A 27,090-nucleotide genomic window follows, 5' to 3' on the forward strand; every position below is an offset into this window, starting at 1 on the left:
GAACTCACGGGCCGCAAGATCATGACCTGAGCCGAAGTTGGACACTCAACCGACTGAGCCACCCAGGCGCCCCTCAGGTGGGTTTTAAATATGGTGTTGATGCAGAAAGATTGGAAAATGCTGCTAGAGGATATGTCAGAGAAACTAAAGGTGTAGGGAATTTAATCAGCATGAAATAAGGGTGAATTAATTCAAAGCTCAGAGGTAGGTTGGTTTAGAGCCAGACATGAACATGCTTTGATAAATGTGAACTTAAGATTCATATTTTCATAAAGTGATAAAATATTAACCTTAAGGACTATTTCCAAATTTTAAAAATATTTCTCCTTTGTAATCTCTTTCTTGAGACTCACTTTTCTCCACCTCTGCTGAGGCAGTAAGGTACCTCTGTCTGGGAAAGGTGAAGATACAAGGCCTAGAGAAAATTAAGCATAAAATAGGAATAGCCTGAGTTCTATAATGTTTATGCCAGATCACAAACTATTCTGTTTATCTAAGATTTGCATTTGTCAACTGCCTAATCATCTGCTCGACTGTTCTTCTCACAGGATGCATGACGATCAAGTGTGCTCTTCAATCCCCTTCAAGTTTTGGACCTGTTGTGTAATTCCTACAGCACATAATCAAAGTGCTATTTGATCTAACTGGTTTGGGGTCTATATACAATGATCTCCTTGGAGGAGTCCCCAGATGTTTTCCATATCATTCGTTCCGTTGATTCAGTACAATTTATTGGGTGTGTGTGTGCCAGGTACTAGTTATGCAATGATGACTAAGATAGTCCCTATTCTCTGTCAGTTTCTTATAAGTCTGTGAACTGACCACACAGATGACCTGCAGAAGTCTGCTGCAGATTCTCCTGCCCTATTCCAGACCTCCTGAACCCAAATCTCAGAGGCAAGGGATTCTGCGCTTTGAAGATGTTCCCTAGGTACTGTTGCTTTAGGAGTTCATAATCTTTTAAAACACTTGAGATAGTGGGAGATCGGGAGGGGACAGAGACTTGGGGGAAGGGGGAAGGTATGGCCAAATAGGAAAACAAACAAATACACTACGGTGTGGTAAGTGCTAAAATAGAGATATACAGGCAAAGCGCTGAGAATATATGAGGAGGAGTTAAGCCTAACTGCATAATGTCAGAGGAGAGAATTGCCAACAGGAGATTTCTTAAAGTACCTAGAATTATTATTCTTTAGCATGTTAAGAAACTCACTTGTCTACTTGGAGTACAACTAAAAAAACGCAATTACTTTTTGAAAATGAATTCCCAATTAAAGATGATCTTGAAAATCATGTTCAGAGATCCATCTGAGTTAACAGCATTTCTACTTGTAGGAGTTTATCTTAAGGATATAATTAGGGTGGGGCATCTGGGAGGCTCAGTTGGTTAAGTGTCCAACTCTTGATTTCTGCTTAGGTCATGATCTCACAGTTCATGAGATTGAGTCCTATGTCAGGCTCCATGCTGACAGTGCAAAGCCTGCTTGGGATTCTCTCTCTCTCTCTCTCTCTCTCTCTCTCTCTCTCTCTCTCTCTCTCTCTCCCTCCTCCTCCCCCATGTGCACTCTCTGCTCCTCCCCCACGTGCGTGCTCAGAAAATAAATAAACTTTAGGGGGAAGAAAAAGGCTATAATTAGGGTATAAGCACAGGCTTGGTTACAAAGCTGTTCCCTGCAAATAAATCATGCCCAAGTGCTCATTTACATCAAGTCCCAGAATCAGTTCTCTGTGGGACAACTTTCCTGTCCCCACTCATACTGTTGTGAGGCCATGATAGTTTCCTTTTCTGCTCTTCAGACTCTACAAAGCCAATACGCAAGATTTTGTTTAGTGACAAAAATGGAATTTAGGAATTTAATTCATCAGGAGCCCTGGCTAGCCACATTGGGCAGTATCGTGTACACAGTATCAGTTTTCGCGTTGATGTCTAAACTTCAAAAATGGTGATTTGGCACACTGGCACACTAGCCATTCATTGAGGAAAGATGGTTTTCATGCCTACCTGCCTTTTGTTTGGACTCTTCCACTAGGCAGATGTCTCCTGGACCATAGGTTTTCAGTTTGGCCTATACATGAGAATTACTTGAGCCACTTTAAAAATAAACATCACTAGTCTCTACACAAGACCAGTCAAATCAGAATCTCTCAGGTGGGGCTTGTGCTTGTGAACAGGAACTATATTTATTTATTTTTTTCCTAATTCCCAGGAAAACACTTGGCATAATCAGATAGTTATGACCCCTACTCATTCATTCGTTTGTTTATTCATTGCCGAACACTTGAGCATGTGTTCTAGGCACTTTTAAGTGCTAGGGACAGAGCAGAGAATAAAATGGTCAACTCTTATCAACATTCTAATGGGAAGAAATAGACAAGTAGTATCAGGTGATGATGAAAGCTCTAAAAATAAGACATGGTAAGGGTATACAACCACATAATTTATCAAATAAAAACACTTTGAGAATAATTATTTATAATTATGCCAAGATAATGCAGATGAAACCAGGACTGCCCTGGATAAACTGAGATACATAGTCATTCTGGCTAAGGTATTAAAAAGCTATAAGGGAATGAGGTGCTTTTTAAAAATGATGTGCTGTGCAGGGAAGGCATTTCATAAATGAAAACATTTAAGCAGAAGCCTGAGGGAGATACAGGAGCTGGCCATGAAAATATTAGAGTAAGAGCATTCCAGGTAAACAGAACAGCATATGCAGAGGCTCTGAGGTAGAGGTAAGCTTGGCATGCCAGAGGAAAATTACAGAAGCCAGTTTGATTGGAATGAACAAAATAGAGTTCTGTTGAAGAAGTCAAAGGAGTGGCCAGATTTCATACCTTTTAGGCCTATGGTAAGGACTTTGGATTCTACATTGACACAGAAAGCTATATAATTTACTACATAATTTACATTTTAAAAGGATAACTCTGGTTGCTGTCTGTAGAAGAACCTTGTAAGATGGCAGGAGTGAAAGCAGGAAGATCAGTTAATAGTCTAGAGAAGAGATTATTGTGGTTCAACAAGTGTGGTAACCATGATAGTGATAAGATGTGATTAGATTCTGGATATGTGTTGAGGGTAGAGCTGAGAGGGTTTGCTATTAATTAGGTATGGGTTATGGGGGAAACAAGACACAGGAATGACCCCTCACTCTGTAGCTTGAGCAGTTAGAAGAATGTAGTTGTCAATCATTGAGATGGTGCAGACTGTGGGAAGCAGACTTTTGAGAGCAAGGGGAAACAGTGTAGTTTTGGACATGTTAATATTGAGACATAATAGGGGTGCTTGGGTGACTCAGTTGGTTAAGCGTCCGACTCTTGGTTTCAGCTCAGGTCATGATCTCACAGTTTGTGAGGTTGAGCCCTCCATTGGGCTCCATGCTGACAGAGCAGAACCTGCTTGGGATTCTCTCTCTCCCTCTCTCTCTACCCCTCCCCTCCTCTCTCTTTAAGTGAATAAATAAACAAACAAACATTAAAACAAAGATTGAGATACAATAGATATCGAAGTAGAGATGGTTACGAGGCAGTTGGATAATGAAGACTAGCGCTTAGGGGAGAAGCTAGCATTGCTTGCTACCATGTCTAAGAATATCCGCATTTCTAAACCTACAGAGCAAACACACTGATTCCTTCATTTGACAAGGTTAATTAGGAGGGCTTAAAAATATATCTTTTTAGGTAAGTACTGGGCTGTATTTTGCATTTGCAGAGGAAGGAGATTGATTTTCACAAAGCCTGGAAGTGAGGTGTTGTCCAGTGGTGATGTGTGTCCACTCGTTTCTCCAACAAAGGTAAATTCTAATTCCTATAAACCTAAGCTAACTTATAGTTCCTATTACCCCACTTTGTCAGTGAAGATCCCACACAGGGAAGCTGACTGAATAAGAAATTACTTTGAGGCTAAAGAAGTGAAACAGTTGACATTTACTTATATGTTCTATGGGTTTAGAGGGAAAAAATAGCCAACTCCAAGTCAAGCATATTAAAATATGAAAATTAAAAAGTCAGTGAAGGCTCATACAAGTTTCTAGTAATGTAAGCATAAATCTCATTCTGAAGCAAAATCTTATATTATCAATTAGAGTTCCCATTATTTATTGACTACTTGCCTACAGATTCTAAAGAAGCAATTGTCTTTCTTTTTCAAATGTAAAACAGATGGAAATTTGCTGTATCAGGAAAATCTATATTAAGCAAAAGAAAATATTTCCAATATTATTTCCTATATTATTTTGATTTCATCTCCTGCCTGAAACTCTTATTTTTCACTTTCTGAGGAGTTAGCTAAATTAGAAGTCAAGAATCTGAATGACTTGTTCTCAATAATAAGCATGTTTACACTGAAGCCAAAGTAACCTCTTGGTTTTAAAGTTTTGCCAAGTCACCAAAACACAATGTTTCTTTGGTTAAAAATAAAGCTCTTTTGATGTGAAATCAATGAGACCATAAGAAAAAAGAAAACTGACTTTTTTTTTTTTTTTTAATCAGGCTTCAAAGTTAAAAACCAGGAAAGTTTAGCTGCATCACCAAAACTCTGGGTGCAGTCCTATTGTTGGGCTATTTGCATAGATAAATGGCCCAGAAAAGGATTTGTTGATTGATGATCATTTTTATTCATTTATGGAATACCTGCTGTAAGTAGTTACTGGGCATGCAATGGTTAGCAAAACAGACAAAATCCCTGCCTTCATTTAGCATATGGAAGAAGACAAATTTTACTCAAATAGTTACTCAGATCAACATATAATTACAAACTTCAGTAAATGCTTTGAAGAAGAACAGGATGCCATGACAGAGACCAACTTAGGCTAGGGGAGCCAGGAAGGGCATCTCTGGTGAAGAAAGATTTGGCTGAGTTCTTTCTTAATTTTTTTTTTTTTTAACATTTATTCATTTTTTGAGAGAGAGAGAGCACAAGCAGGGGAGGGGCAGAGAGAGGGGGAGACACAGAATCCGAAGCAGGCTCCAGGCTCTGTCTGAGCTGTCAGCACAGAGCTTGATGCCGGGCTGGAACTCATGAAATGCAAGATCATGACCTGAGCCAAAGTTGGGCGCTTAACCAACTGAGCCACCCAGGCGCCCCACATTTGGCTGAGTTCTGATGATTCAGCATTAACTAGATCAGAGGGAGATGGGCAGGGGCAGTTAACAATGATCAGGGGATGGGAACAGCAAATCCAAAGCCAGAATTGTGAAGGTGTGGCATGCAGAAGAGAGCTCCTGGGTCTGGAAAGTAGAAAGTGAGAAGGAGAGTGGTTGGAGATAATCTAGAGATGTAGACTTTCAGGCCTAATTAAGGATTCTAAAGAAAAATAGGGGTGCCTGACTGGCTCAATTGGTACAGCATACAACTCTTGATCTCGGGGTTGTGAGTTCAAGACCCACACTGGGTATAGAGATTACTTAAAATCTTCAGGGGCATCTGGATGGCTTAGTCAGTTAAGCATCCAACTTTGGCTCAGGTCATGATCTCACAGTTCATGAGTTTGAGCCCCATGTTGGACTCTGTGCTGACAGCTCAGAGCCTGGAGCCTGCTTTGGATTCTTTGTCTGCCTCTTCTCTGCCCATCCCCCACTTACGCTCTGTCTCTCTCTCAAAAAAAAAAAAATAAAGATTAAAAAAATTTTTTAAATAAAGTATTTATAAAAAGAAGACAAAAATAGGCAGTCATTGAAATGTTTTAATTAGGAAAATGACATGACCATATTTTTATTTTTAAAAGTCAACTCTGGGGGTGCGCCTGGGTGGCTCAGCCAGTTAAGCATCTGACTTCAGCTCAGGTCATGATCTTGCAATCTGTGAGTTCAAGGCCCTCATCAAGCTCTGTGCTGACAGCTCAGAGCCTGGAGCCTGCTTCAGATTCTGTGTCTGTCTCTGTGATTCTCTCTTTCTGCCCCCCCCCCCCCCCCCCCCGCTCATTCTTGCTCTCTCTCTCTCTCTTTCTCACTCAGTCTCAAAAATAAATAAACATTTTAAGAAAAAAGTTTAAAAGTCAACTCTGGGGTAAAGTGAACTTTCACTTCCAGTAATAGATTTGGTAATTCAGGCTAATATTCTTACTGAGGAAATCCACATAAGTTGGACAAAATATTTTAAAAATCATTCTAGGAGCTAACATGAAGAATGAACGTAACAAGATCTGAGAGAAAGAAACCCAGAGAGGTGAGAATATTTAGAGCCACTTTTCCCAAAGAGGTGGCGGAGAAGCTGAACCAAACTTTTGACAGATTAACAGGGGAAGGGGTATAAAAGTTGAAGTCTGAGGAAGGTCAAGAGGCGTGACAACACGCAATAAGTTGGGAACCAAAGGACTACATTGGCAGTAATGGTAAACTAGAAATAGACTATCCCTTCTAGCTTCAAATCCTCTCAGGTCCCTCAATTGGATTAAGGTGATCTAGGATTGCTAGTGACCTTAATCTTTTGCCAGAAGCAAATATAAACCCTCCTTGGCCAAAGATATTATTTTAGACCTCAAACTATTTTTACAGTTATCTAAATGCAATATCTGACATTCACTTAAAAATAATCAGATAAGCATTCACAAAATGATGGGATATGTCAAAGGACACAGAAGAATCCATGAGTTGATAAAAATACTCAAACAAAGGGCAAAGAGAGGAGGGAAAACTCTTCTTTACAGAGGAATGCCAGTTAATAATGTAGATGGATTGATAGCATTAAAAAATAATTTTGTAACCACCAGAATAGTAAGTGATAAGGAAATGCTTATTAATGGATGTTAACACCACTGGGTAAACAATTGGAAAATAGGATATCCACATAGTCTCCAAGTATCTTCTTATGTATTATTAATAACAAAAGGAAAGAGGTATTTTGACAGTAGAGAAGTCTGATACACACCACCTTAACGAAATGATCACACTTAAAACGACCATTAACTGACATTATATGCCTTCTGATATGGTGAACAGAGGAGGACAAACCATCATCAATGTATTATTCTTATAAAGTATATATACATAAATATGTTTTTTAATTTGGCAAGCGTATACTGAAGTCTAATTGCAGAAAATTAGACTTGTTTTAGGAGCTGTGGAGAATAAGACCTAAGATAGTATAGTAATGTCTTCTTTAAATTCAAGTTTATAAGCTAGTTGGTAAGATAAGCCATCCAATGTAATTATATTACAAGAATTATTTTATTTGCCAAGATTTCAAAGATTTTTTTCAAATGCCTACCTGGTCATCCAAGACTCTAGCACTCTCCTGTATAAACTGTTGTCAATTGTCAATAGAAACAGTTATAACTCTGAAAGTAGTGCTTTCATTAGGACAATTTGATTTGGAAATCTTTAATTTTGCCCACTGAGCTATATATAGGTCAATTTACTTCAACAAAATGTCAGAGTCTGTTATGCCTTGGGAACTTTATGGGCACTGGGCATACATCTTCATAGTACTTTGCTAAAAGGCAAATCGTCCCCTGGGAGATGTATCTTTTTAAACTGCTGGTAGTCATTTCAATTTTAGTTTAAGGACTTTCCATCTTGAGAGTAGATTTTGACTGGGATAGAGAACATGAGGGCATTTGAGCACCCAAGGCATAAAAAGAGAGGTTTTCTTTGAAACAATCAAGTGAAGAAAATGGATGATGATTTTCTGTTATTGTTAAGAAAGTATGGGAGAGTTGAGGGATTTAGTTGTGGAGTTATTTCATGTTTTGTTTTTTTTTTGCAGAGAAGAAGATTGGTTGGTTACGTGTTGGTTGGTTAAGGAGAGAGGTTAAAGAGTAAAAGGGAGAGAAGAACATTACAGAAATTTAACCATACCTTGCCATAGCTACCTAGAACCTGTCTGGGGAGTAGGAGTAGGGCAGGTGGAAGAAACCAGTTCTAGAACATCAATATTTACTCTAAGCAAGAGAAAACAAACATACAAATCCAAATAATGGAACATTTTAAAGAACTCCTTAAAAATAATAATGTCATAAGAGGAAAAGAAAAAAAAAAAAAGCAGCACAACTATTCTAGATTAAAGGAAACCAAAGGTTATGCTTGATCTTTATGTATATACTGGATATTCAGAAAATGCTATAAAGGATATCATTCAATTAGGGAAATCTGAATATGTGCTGAATATTAGATAAATATATTATGGTATCAATATTTAATTTTTTGAGAGTGATGAGAGGTACTGTGATTATGTAGAAAAGTATCTCTGTTCTTAAGATAAAGATACACGTTGAACTATTCAGAGGGTGAAGCACCATGATATCTGTAGAGTCCTTTCAAATGGTTCAGGAAAAAAATATACATATATGCAGTACTCACTTTGCATAGTAGTGTAGCACTCAAGTGACCATGTGAAGTGAAATTATGCTAATTTTAATTATCAGTGGAAAAAATTACCAGTGTTCCATGAACTTTAAACATTTTTGTCAAAACATTATGATGGCCAGTTATAAATGTAAGAAAGTAAGAAAATAGTAAAACTAATTTTTAATTGGCACACTAGCATTTAAAAAAATAGAAACATTGAGGATTGAAGTATTGCATTTCTTTGTGAAAAACAAGTATAATTTGAACAGTTCTTCTGATCATATAGCTATTTGGATCAAGCATCTTCTCTGTGCCTTTGCAAATGGTCATACTTCAGAGTTTGGATCAGCTTGCACCAGTTTATCATTTGCGCTTATAATGCTGTGAAATATCTTCAGAAGTTCTTTTGATGTGAAGTTTTTGCCAATGTCACTTCCTCCAAGACATTTTCAACCTTTTCATCGTAACTACTTTCCTCCTTAATCTCAGTAACTTTGCATCTACTGAGTTCCTCTGGCTGTATATCTAGAGTGTTACTAATGGTGACAGTGTCAATATTCCCAGTTGTCTCTTTTGTACCTACATTTGTGCTTGATTCAGATTTCACTTTCAGTGTTATCACTTTTAACTTCTTTCCTGCACTTTCATCTTTTTGGCCAATTTCCTCTTTCAAATATCATTTTTGTAAAGGGTCATGTGAGTTTATCATGGGGAGAAAAGGAAGCAACACAATTGCATGCTTTGCTGTCTGTGTTTGAACTGAATAACAGATGTGCAGGGAGGGACCAATCATTGACAAATTTTGAAAGAAGTGTCTTGATTGGGTACTACGACTGATTGTAATGGGAATCTGATAATTATAGAGTGATTTGAAGATTGAAGCTCTGGCAGTGAAGTTGTCCTTTATGCAAATATAGTTAGTATACTATGGTAACAGAAATATGAATCATGCCATGTGTAACTGCCTGTATGTGTGTTTGTATACCTAGATATGTGTGTGGATCTCAATAAAGGATATAGAGGTGCCCATTGTTCTATTCTTGTAGCTTTTCTGTAAGTTTTAAACTTACCATAATAAAAGTTGGAGGAAGGAAGGAAGTAGGTCATGAGGAGACAAGACAATGCAATAGAAAACCTAGAGAAACAATAGGCAATAAAAACAGACCAACAGGATATCCAGAGAATAGAAAAGGCTGTGGAATCAAATTGCCTGGGTTTGAAACCCACTTTATCCATCAGCTCTGTGATCTTGGGCAAGTTATATAATCTGTCTGAATCTGTTTCCTCTTAAAAATAATGGAGATAAAAATATTACCTATTATATGGGACAATATAATGATTGAATAATCTGCATATGTGAAATACTTAGAACAATAGTGGTATATAGTAACTATAGTGTAAGCTGTTACAGGCTTGTTAAGATAGGGGAGGCTAGTGTGTTTAGACATTAATAAGAATCCAGAAGAGGGAGGTTGAAGTTGCAAGAAGGGACAATTAATGGATATAGTTCCAAAAAAGGTGGGAGGAGATGGGGTCCAAAGCAACAGAGGAGTTGGTCTTGGACTAAAGAATATCTCTATTTTAACAGGAGGGGAAGAGAATAGGATGGCTAAAGGTATAGGTTGGGTAATAAATTTGCTAGGGAGAAGGTATTATAAGGCAATGACTTCTTATTTCTCCAGGAAATAAAAGGGGAGTTATTTTTGGAGAGTGAACACTAAGATAGGGGATTAGAGGTTAAAAAGAGTAGGAGAACACTTGAAATGGCCCTTCTAGAGAGCAAGAGAGCAGTTGACCAAAGAATTATAACAGAATTGTTAGCAGTGTTGAGGACCAAGAGCTAGTCACCTGAAAATTATAGTCATATCAGCTTGCCCTTTTGTGTTTCTCAGTTGTGGTGCACAGTTGCCTGGGTGCAGGCATGGAAGATATGGGCCATTGAGTTCATCCAAGCTTGAAGTTTTTCCAGATTGATGTTATGAAACAATAAAGAGACAAAGGAACTTAGGGTATTGGCAAGAGGAATACTGAAAGTATGGACCATGAAATCTAACCTGGGAGTAAGAGAAGCAGGAGAAGGCTAGTGATGAGAGAAAGTAAAGGAGACCATGAATCAGAGAAGGCTCCCCTTGAGGTCAAGTAATGGTCCTAATGAGAATTGTTTAACAAGCAAACTAGCCATTTTCTAAATTAGGTTAATCCATCAACCACCTGGAGTCTGTGTAAGCACTGGAGTTGAAAAGTTGAGAGACAAGTTTTCTTTGGAGAACTGTTGGAGTACCCTGGTTTTTTCTTTTTCTTCCCTTCTATCCTAGGTGAAGGGAGTGGTGCTCCTCTTATACCAGGTGAGAGAGAGATTTTAAGGAAACCATTGAAGAGCTTCAAATGTGCCTCCTTGAGTTTGAAGAGTGTAAGGGCTGGTAAGAGAAGCTCTTACCAAATTAGGTATGTGTGGTGGCAGGATGGGATTGAGGGGAGGGCAGTATGTAAAGCTGTGTTGGGAGCAGGCTACACACATCCACCAGCAGCTGGGCAAGGGGAAAGTGAGTATTTCTCCTGGGTCAGATGCAGGGCTATGGGAGGAGCCAGTCTGGAGCTATCTCAGGTTGCATGACTAGCTTGAGGGAGTGGCCACAAGATGGCCAGGGGCTGAGGAAGAAATTGTAGGTCAGTGGGAGGTGAGAGACATTGCCTCCATCATGGCAGCTTACTGGAGTGATCCAAGTGGGAAATATCTCTTCAAAACTCACAAAAAATAGCCAAAGGAAAGAGTCAACAATGGGATTCTGCCATCCCAAAGGCTGCAATGATGGATTGTGTCTGTGCCAATCAAGTGAAACCACAACCTCTCCTCTCTCCTCTTGATCCAATCCGGGAGGATACAGAGGCAGTTGAACTGGAATAGGATGGAGAGGAAAGAGAAGCTCTCTCCCTCCACAGGCTTTTCATCGAGCAGCAGGAACAAGATGAGGGAGGAGAGGAGCTTTAGCTTTGAAGATGGTTCAAATTCTATTGAACATTTTAATGATTGCACTGAGACTTTTCTTGTGACTGAGAGTTCCAAGAAGAATTTTTATAACCTGAAAGCCAGAAAAGTTAGTGGTCTGCTCTAGTAACAAGGAAAACAAAACAAAAACTAGCTTAGAGAGGGAGTTGAAAGGGCAATTGGGAGCAAAAAGGAACTCACCTTATAATTCTGCCCTCTAGAGTTGCAGCTCATTCACTGTAATACTGATTACCCCAGATTAGTGAGATAATGCTGGCAAGGTCCAGAGTGTGGCTGTGGGTGGGGCAGGCTGTGAAGGAGTGGAATAGAAGGTCATTGAGGGTGAAGAGGCCAAGAAATGAGAGGTCTGGTGTTGGATGAGTCATCTTTATGAATGCCAAATGTTGGGGTAGAAAGACTACAAGCTTTGTGCAAGTGGTTCTTAAACTTAGGAGTGTATTAGAATCACCTTGAGGGCCATTGAAAGAGACAGTCTTGTTGAAGTAAGATACGGCCAGGGTTTCTATCTATTTTTACTAAGTTTCCAGGTGATGTGGAATAGACAACAAAGTTTGAGAACCACCACCCAATATTTAGTGGAGAGAAGTAACTGGTTAGTATATAACAGTATCTACCAGAAGAAAGGAAGAGAGGGTAGTTTAGCCAAATAGCAGGGGCCCCTAGGATGCAATTTTTTGTTGCCCTTTTATGGGTAAGAAAGTGGTGGTCTGGAAACAGTAATGGAGACAATAGCCTCCTAACTCATTATCCATAGTTACCACTTTCCTCCCTCCCTCTTTCCTTCCCTTCAGCTCTCTTGTGAAAATTTGTGAGTGTTAGGTGTTGACTTGTGTCTCCTCAAAAAAAAAAAGATATGTTGCAGTCCTAATCTCTAGTACCTTAGGATGTAAACTTATTTGGAAATAGCACCACAAAAATTTAGAAATAGATGTAGTTAAGATAAAGTAATACTAGAGTAGGGTACGCCCCTAATCCAACATAAGTGGTGTCCTTAAAAAAAAAAAAAAAAGATGGCCATGTGAAGACACAGAATGCCATGTGATGATGAAAGCAGATATTGGTGTTACACAGCTGTAAACTACAGAATATCAAAGGTTTCTGGCCAACTACCAGGAGCTAGAAAGAGGAAAAGAAGGATCCTCTTACAAGTTTCAAAAGAAGCAAGGCCATGGTGACACCTTGATTTTGGGGTCCTGACCTCCAGAACTGGGAGACCATACATTTCTGTTGTTTTAAGCCACCCATTTATGACACTATCGTGGCAGCCGTAGGAAACTAATGCAATGAGATATTCCTTTTTTGATGTGCTATAAATCATCTCTTACATTCTGCCCATGATGTGTCCCTGCCCCTTTCTACTGAACTTACAGTTTCAGGACACAGAGAAACCATATATAAGTCAATGGATGTCACTAGAACAAGAAAAAGTTCACTGCTTCTCCACCTACTTAAGCTGAAATACAATATACTTTGTGTTCTTGTTGGAGTTTTGAGCCCCCACACTGGCTTCTACAATTATTATTGACAAATGAATCAGTTCATACAAGACGGTAACTTATTAGAGTAGGTGTATGTGAAAGTTATTTTGAAAAAAAGGAAAAGAAGCCTATAAAATATACTCATGCGCTGCTCTCACATGAAAGCATTCCCATGAGGAATCTTAAACAGTCTTCATTAAAGGGCTGAAAAACTTCTTGGCAGTTGTATGTAATGGCTTCCATTTCCAAAAGCCCTCCCATCCTCTGATTCTCATAGTTCTTCTCTTTTTCCCAATATTGAAAGAAAATCTTGGGCCATTCCATGGCCCAAGAGCTCACACTAACTGACTCCAGGAAAGACAAAGTTCCATTCACAGCATATCTCATTAAGCTATCTAAAGCCTGCCACAGTCCCTAAGAGGGTGGTTCAACCAAGAGGTTGGTTCAAGATATACCTTGCAGCCTAGAAATGCTCCCTCTAGAAATTTAATTTACAGAAAAACCCCAAAGGGCCAAGTAAAGGACTAAGGTGGCTTGCAGATTCTAGAGAGAGGATAGAATAGTTACTAGGTGAGCTGAGTAGTCCAAGATGAACGTTCAAAAGAGGGATTATGTGCTAAATCTTTTACATCAGACCTTAAACATGAGCAGGGTTCATTAAAAAGGCATCTGGGCCAGAGATTCTTGCCCAGCTTTGCACATACATGGTTTCAAACTCTCTCCAGTCATAATCCTGCCTTTTACTAGACATTTTCACTTGGATGCTCTGCAGCTACGTGAAACTCACCATACCTAAAACCTTAGTGCATCTCAGCCCCGTTTGCCTCCCCCATATCTGTCTCCTCTTGAATTTCCTTTTCTTTAAGTGTTTATTTATTTTTGAGAGAGAGAGCACAAGCAGGGGAGGGGCAGAAAGGGTGGGGGGACAGAAGATCCGGAGTGGGCTCTGCACTGATAGCAACGAGCCTGATGCGGGGCTCATGCTCACGAACCTTGAGATCACGACATGAGCCAAAGTTGGACATTCAACCAACTGAGCCACCTAGGCACCCCAAATTCCCTTTTTATATGCTCTCCGAAACTGCCAAAGAGTTATGTGCTTGTACTTTCTCAAATGCAACTGTTCCATCTCACCTGCTCTCCAGTCTGTCTTCAGTATCCTTCACATTCCTGAAACTGCCTGCTTAAGACCTCCATGACCCTTGTGGCATCCAGTCTAATAGTCACTTTACTCTCCTCATGCTCCCAGCTCAGTAGTATCAAGCTGCATACTTCTCACCTGACCATTCTCCTTTCATGACCTCTGGTATATTACACATTGTGGTTTCTTTTCCACTTCCTTTCCCTGTTCCTCTCTGTCTCCTTACATTTTCCTCTTCAATCTGTAAAATATGGAGTTCCTCTAACATATCTTTAAATACCATCAGTCTATGTTGATCAACCATATATCAAATAGGCTCCAGACTTGTAAATAGTAATTACTAATTTGACATCTCTCTCAATGACTCTCGGCATTCCAGACATACTATAGCCCCAACCAAACTCTTAATTCCCTTTCAACTCCTCCCAGCTCAACCTGTTCTTCCCCAGTCTTCCCAATTCAATAAATGATATTCTATTTCATGCAATTGCCCAAGCCAGAAACTTCTTTGTTTCCCTCATCTCCTACAGCTGATCCATCCATAAACCTAATGATTCATACCTTCACAATAAATGTCAAATGTACTTCTCTTTATCTCCCTTAGACTACTTTGGTCTAAGCCAACACCTGGTCCCCAAACTGATTTCTCTGATACACTTCTTACCACCTTTACCTCAACGCCAGTCTCTTCATCCAGAACAGTCAGAGAGTAAACTCTTAAGAGCTTCCAAATATAGCCTACAAGGCCATGCATGCTTTGGCTTTTGCTAGCCTCTCCAAGCTCATCTCATTCTGTGCTCTCCTGCACCCACAGAACTTAAATCTGCTGTTCTTTCTGTTCCCCAGACCAGCCTAGCTCTTTCCTGCCTGAGGACTTTGCATAAACTGTTCCCTTTCCTGAACACTCTGCCTACTTCTTTAATGTGTATTCCCTTCACCTAATTACACTCGATATTAGGTACAGGGATTGACATAGAGTAGGCTTTCAGTAAGTATTTCCTGAAATAGGGCAACAAATGGATCTGACCTGAAAATTCCTCCAACAACCCATTGGTTAGTGAGTGGGACAAGGTGAAACCACTTAGTCTGTGCCATAAAATGCCTGTTAGAAAAACAGAATGAAGTTCAGGGATGCCTGGGTGACTCAGTCGGTTAAGCATCCAAGTTCAGCTCAGGTCATGATATCACGGTTTGTGAGTTCAAGCCCCACGTCAGGCTCTGTGCTGACAGCTCAGAGCCTGGAACCTGCTTTAGATTCTTTGTCTCCCTCTCTCTCTGCCCTCTTCTGCTTGCACTCTGTCTCTCTCTCTCTCCCTCTCTCAAAAATAAACAAACATTAAAAAAAGAAAAAAAGAAAAACAGAATGAAGTTCAGAGAGACATCCAAGTTGGTCCTCCTTTTCCTTAGGGATTCTACCATCCCCTCATTGGGCAGTTAAGAAAGTAACCAAAATATTGAAAGACTATTTAACCAGCATGGGACAATTTAAATGCTTTCAGAAAAAGTTAGGGTATAAATCACAAATAATAAATACCCACTTACACAGCAGCAGTAAAGAAAGAGGACTACTTACCAAATGGTTAGTATAGACTCCTGATTCCCATCATTTTCATCATAAGGATTTGATTCATTATACTCTTCCTATAAGGACCTCATATTTTTAAAAACATCTGTCTAGTAAACAAACTACATTCATCATGTAATAATTTACTTTTCCACTTCTAGTTAGACATATATAACCCCTATTTAGAGCATTTAACCAGCATGCTATGAAAATTGGAAGCCAAAGTAGGGCCAGGTAGCTTTGTTTTAGTATTATTAAAATTTTTACTGGGGTTTTTGAAATATTTAAAATATCTTGCAAACTCCCACCTGGTATTCTATTCAAGGCTTTAGCCTATGTAAAGAAAATAATACACATGGTTCATTTATCTTTTCTTCAAAAAAATCTCCCTGTGGCTCTTTGCTGATTATTAACTGTAAAGTGAATTGGATTCTTTGGGGGAGAGAAACTCATCATCGTGGTATTTTGATAATAAGGTAATGGAAGTTTAGGTAGTCTACTGGAGCCAAAATACAATAGACGCCAGAACACTGCTCTACATCAGGGCAGATGCCACCGTGGAATCTCACATACCTTTCTCCAATGGTTGCCATGCAGCAGTAGAGAAGGAAATGGAAAGGGAGTAAAGGAGTAAAACTTTCCTCTAGAGTAAACTATTGGGTATCTTTTTATTCTGTTCTTAGGATAGGAAGTAATAGTATGTACTCATCAAAACTAATTTAACCACTAAACCTCTTTTTCCTCTGTACTTGTTAGGTTATTTTAATCATTTTTAGACACTATTAGTTCTTAAGCAATTTCCACTAAGGGAAGGAGAAACATGTAAATGTTTTATATCCATAAAATGAACACTCATTCAAGTGCTGTAAGTATCTGAAATAAACTAATGATACTTGTCAACTTGTCACTTTGAGAACATTTCTTAAAAACTGACCATATCAACAAAATTGGTATTTTTAGGGAACTATTCAAGATAAGCAAGCAAATCATGTTACATAAGTTCTAAAGAAGAAGAGGAATGCTAATCATATAGTTATACTGAACAATTTAACACCGGAACTCAAGATGTTTCAATTCATAATTTTACTAACAGGTGCTGAATCTCCTATATTTTTATAGCTTTAGTGTGGGAAGTAAGCTATAGTTCAGTTGGTGGAAATTTTATCTGACTAGACAAATGCTTGATAGATCAAGCTTTTTTGATTATTAATGCACCACACAAGGAATACAGATTTTTACTTTTTCTGTCAAGATGTTCCACAAACATCCCCATCTTAAGACTGTAAAGGACACTAAAAATGAACATCTTCCTCTACATTTTAGCCACAGACAAAAGAACTGTAGTGACTCTTCTGAGATTATATATAGCCTCTGCAGAGCTGAAATCCAAAGCTGTAGGTTCTTTTTCATTAGGAGTATGTATAAATTTTATCTCCTATTATCATTAAAATGATATGTTTTAACCATATAAGTCAGTGGCATTTACTGCCTTCACAATGTTGTGCAACCATCATCAAAACCTTTCTATCACTCCAAACAGTATCACTGTATATTTTATGCAGCATGTTCAATAAGTGTTTATTCATGAAACAGTTCATCCACTAAATACATATATATATATATATATATATACACATATATATACATACACATATATATATACACGTGTATATATATATATGTGTGTGTATATATATGTATATATACATGTATATATATATATACACACATATATATATACGTGTGTATATATACATGACCTTCGGCTCAGGTCATGATCTTGCGGTCCGTGAGTTTGAGCCCCGCGTCGGGCTCTGTGCTGACAGCTCAGAGCCTGGAGCCTGTTTCAGATTCTGTGTCTGCCTCTCTCTGACCCTCCCCCGTTCATGCTCTCTCTCTGTCTCAAAAATAAATAAACGTTAAAAAAAAAAAAAAAAAGAAAAAGAAAAAGAAAAAGAGTGAGAGAGCAAGCAGGGGAGAGGGGCAGAGGGAGAGAGAGAATTGTAAGCAGCCTCCAAGCTCATCACAGAGCCCAACACGGGGCTCAGTCCCATGACCCCAGGATAATAACAGCCGAAAGCAAGAGCTGGATGTTCAAACAACTGAGCCACCCAGGCACCCCTACCTGTAACTTTTTACAAGATAAATTTTATTGGTGTATAATTCCCATAAAATGCACCTAAGTAATGGTTTAATGAATTTTAACAAGCAAATACAACCATGCTTACACCCACAGTCAAGAAACCACAAATTTTCATCACGATAAGATGTTCCCTTGTACTTGTTTTCAGTCCAGACTCCCTCACCCCCAACTCCTTAGGCAACCACTAATGTGCTTTCTGTAACTATAGATTTTGCCTTATTAGAATATCATAGGGGCACCTGGGTGGCTTAATTGGTTAAGTGACCAACTTCGGCTCAGGTCATGATCGCATGGTTTGTGAGTTGGAGCTCCACGTCGGGCTCTGCAGAGCCTGGAGCCTGCTTCAGATTCTGTGTCTCTCTCTCTCTCTGCCCCTCCACTGCTCACGCTCTGTGTCTCTCTGTCTCTCAGTAATAAATAAACTTTAAAAAAAAAAAAAAAGAATTTCATAAAGATAGAATCGTATATATGCACTCTTTTATGTCTACTTTCTTTTGCTCTGATACTGTTTGAGACGACTGATAGTGTTGCATGTGTTAGTTCCTTTTAATAGCTGAGTAATATTCTTTTGTGTGGATATAACTTATCAGTTCATCTGTTGCTAGATACTTGGGTTTGCAGCTTTGAATACTATGAATAAAGCTGCTGCAAACATTCATGTACAGATGTATACTGATACATGTTTTCATTTGTCTTGGGTAAATAACTGTGAATGGGATTCATGGGTTGTATGGTAAGTGAATGTTTAACTTTTTAAGAAACCGCCCAATTATTTTTCAAAGCATTTATAGCATTTTATGTTCCCACTAGCAATGTATGGCAGCTCTAATTGCTCCATGCCCTTGCCAACTGTTGGTATTTCAGTCTTTCTAATTTTAGCCTTTCTAATGGGTGTATAGTGGTGACCCACTGTGGTTTTACTTTGCACTTCCCTGAAGGCTAATCATATGGAGCATCTTTTCATGTGTTTACTGTCCATTTATGGATCTTCATTTGTCAAGTATCTGTTCAAATCATTTGCTCCTTATTTCATTGGATTCTTTTACCTTCATACTATTGAGTTTTAGGAGTTCTTTACATATTTTGGATGCCTGTCTTTTGTGAAATGTGCATTTTGCAAATATTTTCTTCCAGTTTGGGGCTTATCTATTTCTTTAATATTGTCTCAGAGCAGAGTTTTTTTTATTTCCGTGAAGTTCAGTTTTTTCATTTTTTATGATTTTCTCTTATTAAGAAATTTTTGCCTATCCCAGGTTTAAAGTTTTTCTCCCATGTTTTCTCATGCAGTCAACTGTAGACTTTTGTAGATGTCCTTACTCAGCTTTAGTAACTTCCCTGCTCCTGATTTGCTAACAGATTTTATTATGAGTGAAACATTTATCAAATGCTTTCTCTACCTATTGAGATGATCATATTGTATTGCCCTTTATTCTGTTAATATGGTGAATTACATTTATCAGTTTTTGAACTTCAAATCAACCTCCTTTTCCAAGGATAAACCTTACTAGATCATGATATAGTATAATTTTTAACACTGCTGGATTCAATTTGCTAATATTTTGCTAAGGATGTTTGCATGTGCATTCATGAGTGATACTGGTCAGTGTTTTTCTTATATCTTTAACAAGTTTTGATATTAGTAATGCTGGCTTTGTAAAATCAGTTAAGACATATTCCTTCCTGCCTTCTATTTTTTGAAGGGGTTTATATTGTTTATATTTTTCCTGAAATGTTTGAGGAAATTCACTAGTAGATCTATCTGTGTCTAGACTTGGGCTCAGATTAGGACTTAAATTTTTATTTTTATTTACTTGTTTATTTAAGTTTTTTTTTTTTTTTAATGTTTGTTTTTGAGAGAGAGAGAGCATGAGAAGGGGAGGGGCAAGAAAGAGAGGGAAACACAGAATAAAAAGCAGGCTCCAGGCTCTGAGCCCTCAGCACAGAGACTGACGCAGGGCTCAAACCCACAAACTGTAAGACCATGACCTGAGCCAAAGTCAGATAGATGCTCAACCAACTGAGCCACCCAGGTGCCCCAAGACTTCAATTTTTAAAATAGATATTAGGAATTCAACTTCTTTAACAGATATGAAGTTAAACAGGTTTTCTATTTCTTCTTGAATCAACATTGATTGTGTCTTAAGGAATTTGTTCATTTAAGTTGTCAAATATATTGATAAAGTTGTTCATATTACTTTATTATGCTTTTACTATTTATAGAATCTGTAGTGATGTTCCTTCTTTGATTTCTAATATCCGTGTCTTCTTGTCTATTGATTTCATTGATCTTTTCAAAGAACCAGATTTTGGTTTCATTGATTTTCCCTTTTGTGTGTGTTCTATTTTATTATTTCTCTTAATATTATTTATTTTCCTTCTGCTTACTTTGGTTTAAATTCTCTTCTTACAGCTTAAGTTGAAAGCTTTGATTCTTGATTTTAGACCTTTCTTCTTTTGTAATATAAAATTTTAAGGTATAGATCTCCTTCCAAGCACTGCTTTTGCTGCACCCACAAATTTCTCTGTGTTCTGGTTTCATTTTCATACTGTTCAAGATGTTTTCTAATCCTCCTGTGTTTGTTGATATATAGGCTTAGAAGTGTGTAATTTCCAAATATTTAGGGATTTTCCAGATATATTTCTTTTATTGATTTCTAATTCCTTTGTAGTCAGAGAATATACTGAATGATTTTAATTAAGTCTTGTTAAATGGCCTAGAATATAGTTTATCTTGATAATTGTTCTGTGTGCACTTGAAAAGAATGTGTATTTTGCCATTGTTGGATGGAATAGTCTGTAAATTCCAAGTGGATCAAGTTGGTTGTTGTTCAAGTATTCTATGCCCTTATTGATTTTCTGTTTGTTCAACCGATTGAGATAGAAGTATTGAAATATCTGACTGTAATTGTGGATTTCCCTATTTTTCCTTGAAGTTCTATTAGTTCTTACTTTGTGTATTTTGAAGCTGTTATTATGTGTGATCAAGGACACTCCATTCTGGCTGGTCAGAACCCAAATGTCCTTTAGGCCTGTCTGAGCACTGGACATTGGCTAACAGCTCACCAGTCATTATATAAGCTCTTACAATATGCCATATACTATATTTATCAATCGATATAGGCTAGGTTAGGCTGTGATAACAAGCAACCTCCAAAGGCCAGTGGTTTGAAACTTGTCACAAAGATTTTTTTCTTGCTCATGTTACATGCCCACTGCATGTTGACTGTGACTATTCTGTGTCCTGTTTGAGACTTTAGAGGGATAGAACAGTTTCTGTCTGGAGGACTGCTGGTCATTATGGCAGAGAGAAAACATGGCAAACTGTGTACTGGCTCTTAAATTTTCTGCCTCAAAGTGTCATATGTCACCTCTATTCATACTTCATTTACTTCATTTCACTATTTTATTTGTGAATAAAATAGTCTACCACACTGTGTTAAGCATTCAAACACTTTCTCTTTTAATCTTCATTAACAACTTTCCAGAAATAAGTACTATTATTGTTTCCATTTTACTGAAGAGGGAACTGAGGATCAGAGAGTAATGTGGCAAAAGCCAAGTAATAATCAAATGGCAGGGCCTGGATCCAGCTTTGCTGACCCCATTGTAATTGTGCTATCCTGCCATAAGAAAAGGAAAAGGAAGGAGTGATCGAGTTTGGGAAGGAATATAGCAAGGAGAAAGGAAATGAAGGGAGACCCTAAAAATATTTGTAAATGACTACTTCCTATGGAAATCTGATCTGGCAATCAGCAAGAGGTTGGATATGGAAAGGAGAGAAATTCCTCTTAACTCGGTTCTTCCCAGTCCACACCTCATCTGTCCATCCCATATCACATGACCTTATCTCATGTCATCCCAAGAAAGCCCAGCTCCTGTCTCTCTACATTCCAAAGGCCCCAACCCTGTTACCTATATTGAGGTTCCCTCAAGTCCCAGTCTGTATTGATTATTCTGTTTATATGGTCCAAGAAAAAAGAGTTTACTACATTTAGCAGTGACCACAGATATTTCCATCATTTAATCCTGGCATGTCATAAAAATCCAACACTTGACAATTTATTATTATTTCCTCTGGAAACCTGTATGCCAGTGATTTATAAAAACCAAATTGCCCTTTGAACCAAAATCTATATTCAAAGCTTTCTGAAACAATGCTATGAAATTAGAGGTGAGTATAGCTTATTAACACAATATTAGAATTCTATCAAAAAGAAAAAATAAACTGGAAAATATTAGCATATATTTAAAAGGCTTAAAATCTGTGTTTTATAAAATGCTCATACAAAAAATATTAGATTCTTGCAAGTAAATGAGCTGGGGAAAGAAATAGATGTTTCATTCAAGAGGATATAACTAGTAAACAAGTACATGAAAACTAGTTCAATCTCACTAATGTAAAAGATAAATACAAATTAAAACAACGAGAACCATTTTACATTGTTTAAAGGGGCATACAACTTTCTAAATGTCATTACTTGGTCACTTTTCATTCTTTCAGTGAAATTGTTATAATCTGATAGTACTGGTATTACTTTTTGTCGAGAATCACGTGGTGGCAACATATAGCAAGCTCATGGGGTGAAAGGTCAGAATGCTTAAGCCTATATATTTCTGAAAGAACTCTGAGCTTGTCGCGGCATTCTGGTGGGGCGGGGGGGACTGCAGCCACTTGATAAACCTCTGATGGAGAGTTGTCTGTCTCTGATGGGAAAGGTGGGAGACCATGGGTGGGGCGCTCAGAGCCTGTTGGTTCCTGGGTGAAATAAAAAACCCCTCACATCTAGGCTTTTGACCTTTACTTAATCCTACCTCTGAAGAAATAATCCCTAAGGGAAAAAGCTAAATAAACAAGGATTAGCCACAGTGTTAATTGTTATGGAAAAGATTACAAAATAAGTGCCCAATAGCAGGGGAATAATTAAAAATATGGTGTAGGTATTAAAATTCAAATTACATGGACTACACAGCAACATAGAACATGCTTCTGAGATAGTTTTAATTGAAAATGGGAAAATGCACTCATTGCAATTATTCACCAGAGCTAGAAGGGAACAGGGTCAATGCACAGTTAGCTCTGCTGAGGTGACAACATTTTGAGCACAAATTCTCCCTCACTTATTTAGATTTATTGTATAATACAGATAGAATATTTATGTAAAAGGAATTCTATTTTTAGAGAAAAGGAGAAATAGGACACTATGACCCTTTTCTACTCAGCTTCTCGTTGGAGGCTTCAGAATTTCATTAAAATGCAAAATTCACAATCATCTTTATTTTTGGTATATCCTGATAAATATATTATAAGCTTACTCTGAATCTGAATTGGTCATCCTCATGGGAGGATTTACATGTAGATAAATAGCTCTTATGTTAATCCATTTAGCTCCAAAGACTGTAAGGGGAATGTGTACTAATCATATGGTCCGCTTGTTAAGTTTTTTAAATCACAGGGAAATATGCGAGGTGTTTGTCATGTCAGAAAGCACAGGAGAAACTTACATTTCTGTTTTCAGCTACAGCTACATTTCAGTTGAGGAATCTCTCCATTTACAACAGAGGGCTTAACTGTTAATCTAAACAAGTACAATAAATACACAATTTTATCTCGGTTTCCAGATTTTTGGATACTCTGTTTTTATTGCACTTTTCAGATTAACAGCTGGACCCACTGCATTACATTTAGAGATGCTTCACCTGAGGAGGGGTTTGGAGGTTGAAGAAAAACATTTAGCATATTATTTGAAAAGTAACTAAAATACTGTTTACAAACAAATGTATCTGACTTTTTTAAGATTTTTTTTAAATGTTTATTTATTTTTGACAGAGAGAGAGACAGAGCATGAGCAGGGGAGGGGCAGAGAGAGAGGGAGACACAGAATCGAAAGCAGGCTCCAGGCTCTGAGCTGGCAGCACAGAGCCCGATGCGGGGCTCGAACTCACAGACCGTGAGATCATGACCTGAGCCGAAGTCGGACGCTCAACCGACTGAGCCACCCAGGTGCCCCTGCATCTGACTTTTTGAACATCCTGTGGTGTCTTACTGTTAGCTTTAAATTTCGTCAATGGCAAAAAATAGAAAAGCCAGAGAGTCTCCCAAACTAGGGGGATGGGAGAGTAGAGCAAAGGGTAGGAGAGGGAGGAGGAGGAAAAGGAGCTGGAAGTTTTTGTGCTGTCTTGACTGAAGAAAGTTAGGTTGAAATAGAAACCTTGAAATGAGTTGTGGGCTCACTGATTGATTAGGAGAAGGTAGTGAACAGGGGAGGGGAAAGAAAAATATTCCTTCCAGCACTTCTGGGAACAGCCTCAATATTCACACAGTGAGGCTGAGAACAAATTGTGAGGTAGATGAAGCTCTAGAAACACTTCTCTCTTCTTAGTAGCTCTCCTAGCCTTCAAAGATAACAGCAGAAACTGTGTGTGTGTGTGTGTGTGTGTGTGTGTGTGTGTGTGTGTGTGTGGTGGGGGTGGCAGCAGAGGCAGTGGTATGAGGAAGGAGAGAAAAATCTCAGAGAAGATAATGAGGCTGTGGAGTGTGGGAGCCCAGAGCAGAAAATATTCTGGTGCTTGAGAGAACAGGAAGGCGTATATATAAATGTGTGTGTATCTCTTTTTAGATCCTTTCATTCAGGAGGCATCTCCCTGGAGACGGAGGAAATGGTAGGAGTCCCCTGGGGTGCTGTCAGCTCCACTTGCTGAACTTCTGGAGAAAGAGTGAAATACTAGGTAAAGGAAATGCCTCCAGCCTGCTCCTAGGGAGAGGCAGGACTGGGAGGAGTGGGGAGGTGAGAGGGACCCTTGACCTGAATAAGTTGGAGATGTTTCCAAGTGTGGCTCCCTTCCCACTCTCAACCTCACAGCACTAGTGCCCCTGACAGGAAGGAAAACTGCCTTGTCCTGTGGCCCCTTTCAGTTCTAGTACAGCTAGAAGGATGTTCCCCACATTTGTGCTCTTACCTTCTTTACTTCTAGGCAAACCCCAAAGCCCCCAGCCTCAAAGAAGGGCCATTCCTGGGGCAGTGCTGACAAGTCCAGGTTAGAGGGACTTGGGAAGTCTCAGATCAGAGGCTGGCACTCTTATCAACCACCCTACCCAACCCTTGTGTCCATGCTCCTCCTTGAAGGCCTGCCTATCAGAGGTTTATTTCTGACCAGGGCCACTAGGACAGAGGAAGTTTGTGGGGTTGGACCACCACACCATACATCTGCACCAGCCTTCTTTGCTACTCTTTTCACTGCAAATGTAAAATAATCCATTGGCAGTATCACTTCTGTGGTCCCACTTATATCATTGTTTCTGGGACTGTGTTGAAAACAAAATCCTGACAAACAAATGTTTAGAACACAGACTCTTTGAAGAATGGTGTCTTATACCCATTTACTACAACAAGCATTTCTTATGTATCTTACACCAGTCTGGGAAATGCTCTGTCTGTGCTTTCATAAATTGGGCCGTTGCTGCTGGTGCTCCAGGATGGTTTTAGGTTGTACACTAACAGGGCAGCAAATGCCATTGACTTATCATGAAAATATTACCACCATTCTAATTATCCTTCTGATTATACCAAAGACAAGGTCCTGGTTTGGAACTAGATCTTTAACACTGTTCTAACACTTGCTTATTGCTATTATTACTGTTTAATAAGTATAGGTCAAGAGCTTTGGGCTGGTTTAGGTGATACAGAGGCTGAATTCCAAACTGGTGGCTCTGTGACTGAATCCAGCCTGCAGATACGATTTTTACTATGCCATATTTATATTTATATATATTTTGGGCCAACATTTAGAAACTCCAGAAATTTTGCCTAAAACCCCAGATTCCAAGCTTCTGTTAAATAATCAAAATATGCTCAAATTCCTTCATGGCAGAATCTGACTCTATTCTCTAAACAGGACACATGCTCTGGGGCCCTGGGCGGCTCAGTTGATTAAGCGTCTGACTTTGGCTCAGGTCATGATCTTGCACTGGTGAGTTTGAGCCCCGTGTCAGGCTCTGTGCTGATAGCTCAGAGCGCAGATCCTGCTTTGGATTCTGTGACTCCCTGTCTCTCTGCCCCTCCCCTGCTCGCACTCTGTCTCTCTCGCTCTCAACAATAAACAGACATTAAAACAATTTTTTTAAACAGGACATGTGCTCTCCACTTTGCCACAGTCTCTACCACTCCTTATTATGTTATACAGGACCCATATATTATTCACTTCCATTGCCTTCCCAGCCCCTCTACGCATTTGCATCTTAGGTCTATTTTAGGAATTCTGTGGCTAAAAGGTAGACCACAATCAAGCTTGACTTTCAGGCTAAGGAATTTGGTCTTCATTCTATAGGAAATAGAGAGCCATTAATTTTTTAGTAGGGTAGCCAAGGCTTAAAGCAACTCTTTCAAAAATGATTCTGACTTTTATTTGAAACTAAGGATGAGGAGGGGAGAATGGAGGCAGGGGGCTGGTGAAGGGGTAACCTTAAATTTCATTGTCTCAGGAAATGGAAGCTGGGCCTAGGCTGTGAAATGAGTGGGTCTGGCCTACATGGCCTCCAGACATGCAGTTAAGAACAGGATCGGGAGCCTTGGGCAGTGCAAGGACAAGTAGAAAGCCAAACCTGGACTGAAAATGCATGGTCATCAGTGAGGTGAAGCTAACTGGCCCAGAGCCTAGAGGGACTTTTTGAAGCAGAGACACAAGGCCCTTAAATAAGGGCCTACAAGCAGGAAGGGAACCATCAGAGCTGGTTCTGGCCAGGCAGGCAAAGGTAATACCAAGGTGGTGGTTGTGGGAATGGAAATAGCTGGAGAGATGTAAAAGCCATTTAGAAGGAAGATCCAGTGATACTGGTAGCTACTAGGAAAGGGAGTCTTAAGGAGGAATAAAAAAAATGATTCTAAGACTCCTAACTTGGGAGCCAAAGAAGATAGTGGTGAGGAAGAAGACATTTTTGAGTATATGAAATATGAGGTGCCATCAGGATGCCCAGTAGGCACTGGAAGGACTGACGTTTAGAGAGGTGTAGGCTGAAAGTAATACTATAGGGTATCATCTTGCACAAAGATGAGAGATGAAGATAGAGAAAAGGAAGAGGGAGGGAGAGAAAGAGAGTAAAGAGTAAATCTTAGGGCGAATTTAAATTTAGGATGTCCATGAAAGTATCACAAATGGTCTGATATGGAGGAAGAGAAACATTTAGCTCCATGCTGGTTAAGGGGCAAGGGGCAAGGCCATAGTGTTGTCACAACCTTCAAAGACCACAGCAAATGAGGACCAAGAAACAGAAGCAGAGCCAAAGTAGTATTTTCTAGAAAGAGGATCTCCACATTCATTCATTCAACAAGTATTTATTGAGAACCTAGCTTTTATCCAGGCCCTGAACAAACGGAGGTGGGCCAAACAGAGACCCTATGCTGATCGAACTTACATCCTGCTGGAGAAGACAGACATTACACAAAGACTGATCGTGGTCAATGTTACCAAGAGAAACAA

At 39.0% G+C, this 27,090-nt stretch overlaps 1 long non-coding RNA gene across 2 annotated transcripts; it reads left to right on the forward strand.

Annotated features, from left to right (window-relative positions):
- The first annotated feature begins 38 nt into the window (after nucleotides 1-38).
- Nucleotides 39-27,090, forward strand: LOC122198645. 2 transcript variants are annotated; one of them, XR_006193081.1, is made up of 6 exons: nucleotides 39-77; nucleotides 549-931; nucleotides 3,710-3,791; nucleotides 24,234-24,342; nucleotides 25,510-25,584; nucleotides 26,972-27,090. It is a non-coding gene; the product is annotated as an uncharacterized LOC122198645 (long non-coding RNA). The 2 variants fall into 2 exon arrangements; XR_006193082.1 differs by having other exon boundaries at nucleotides 40-77; nucleotides 799-931.

Source organism: Panthera leo, chromosome C2 (genome assembly GCF_018350215.1).
Source record: "Panthera leo isolate Ple1 chromosome C2, P.leo_Ple1_pat1.1, whole genome shotgun sequence".
In the NCBI taxonomy this organism is placed as follows: domain Eukaryota; kingdom Metazoa; phylum Chordata; class Mammalia; order Carnivora; family Felidae; genus Panthera; species Panthera leo.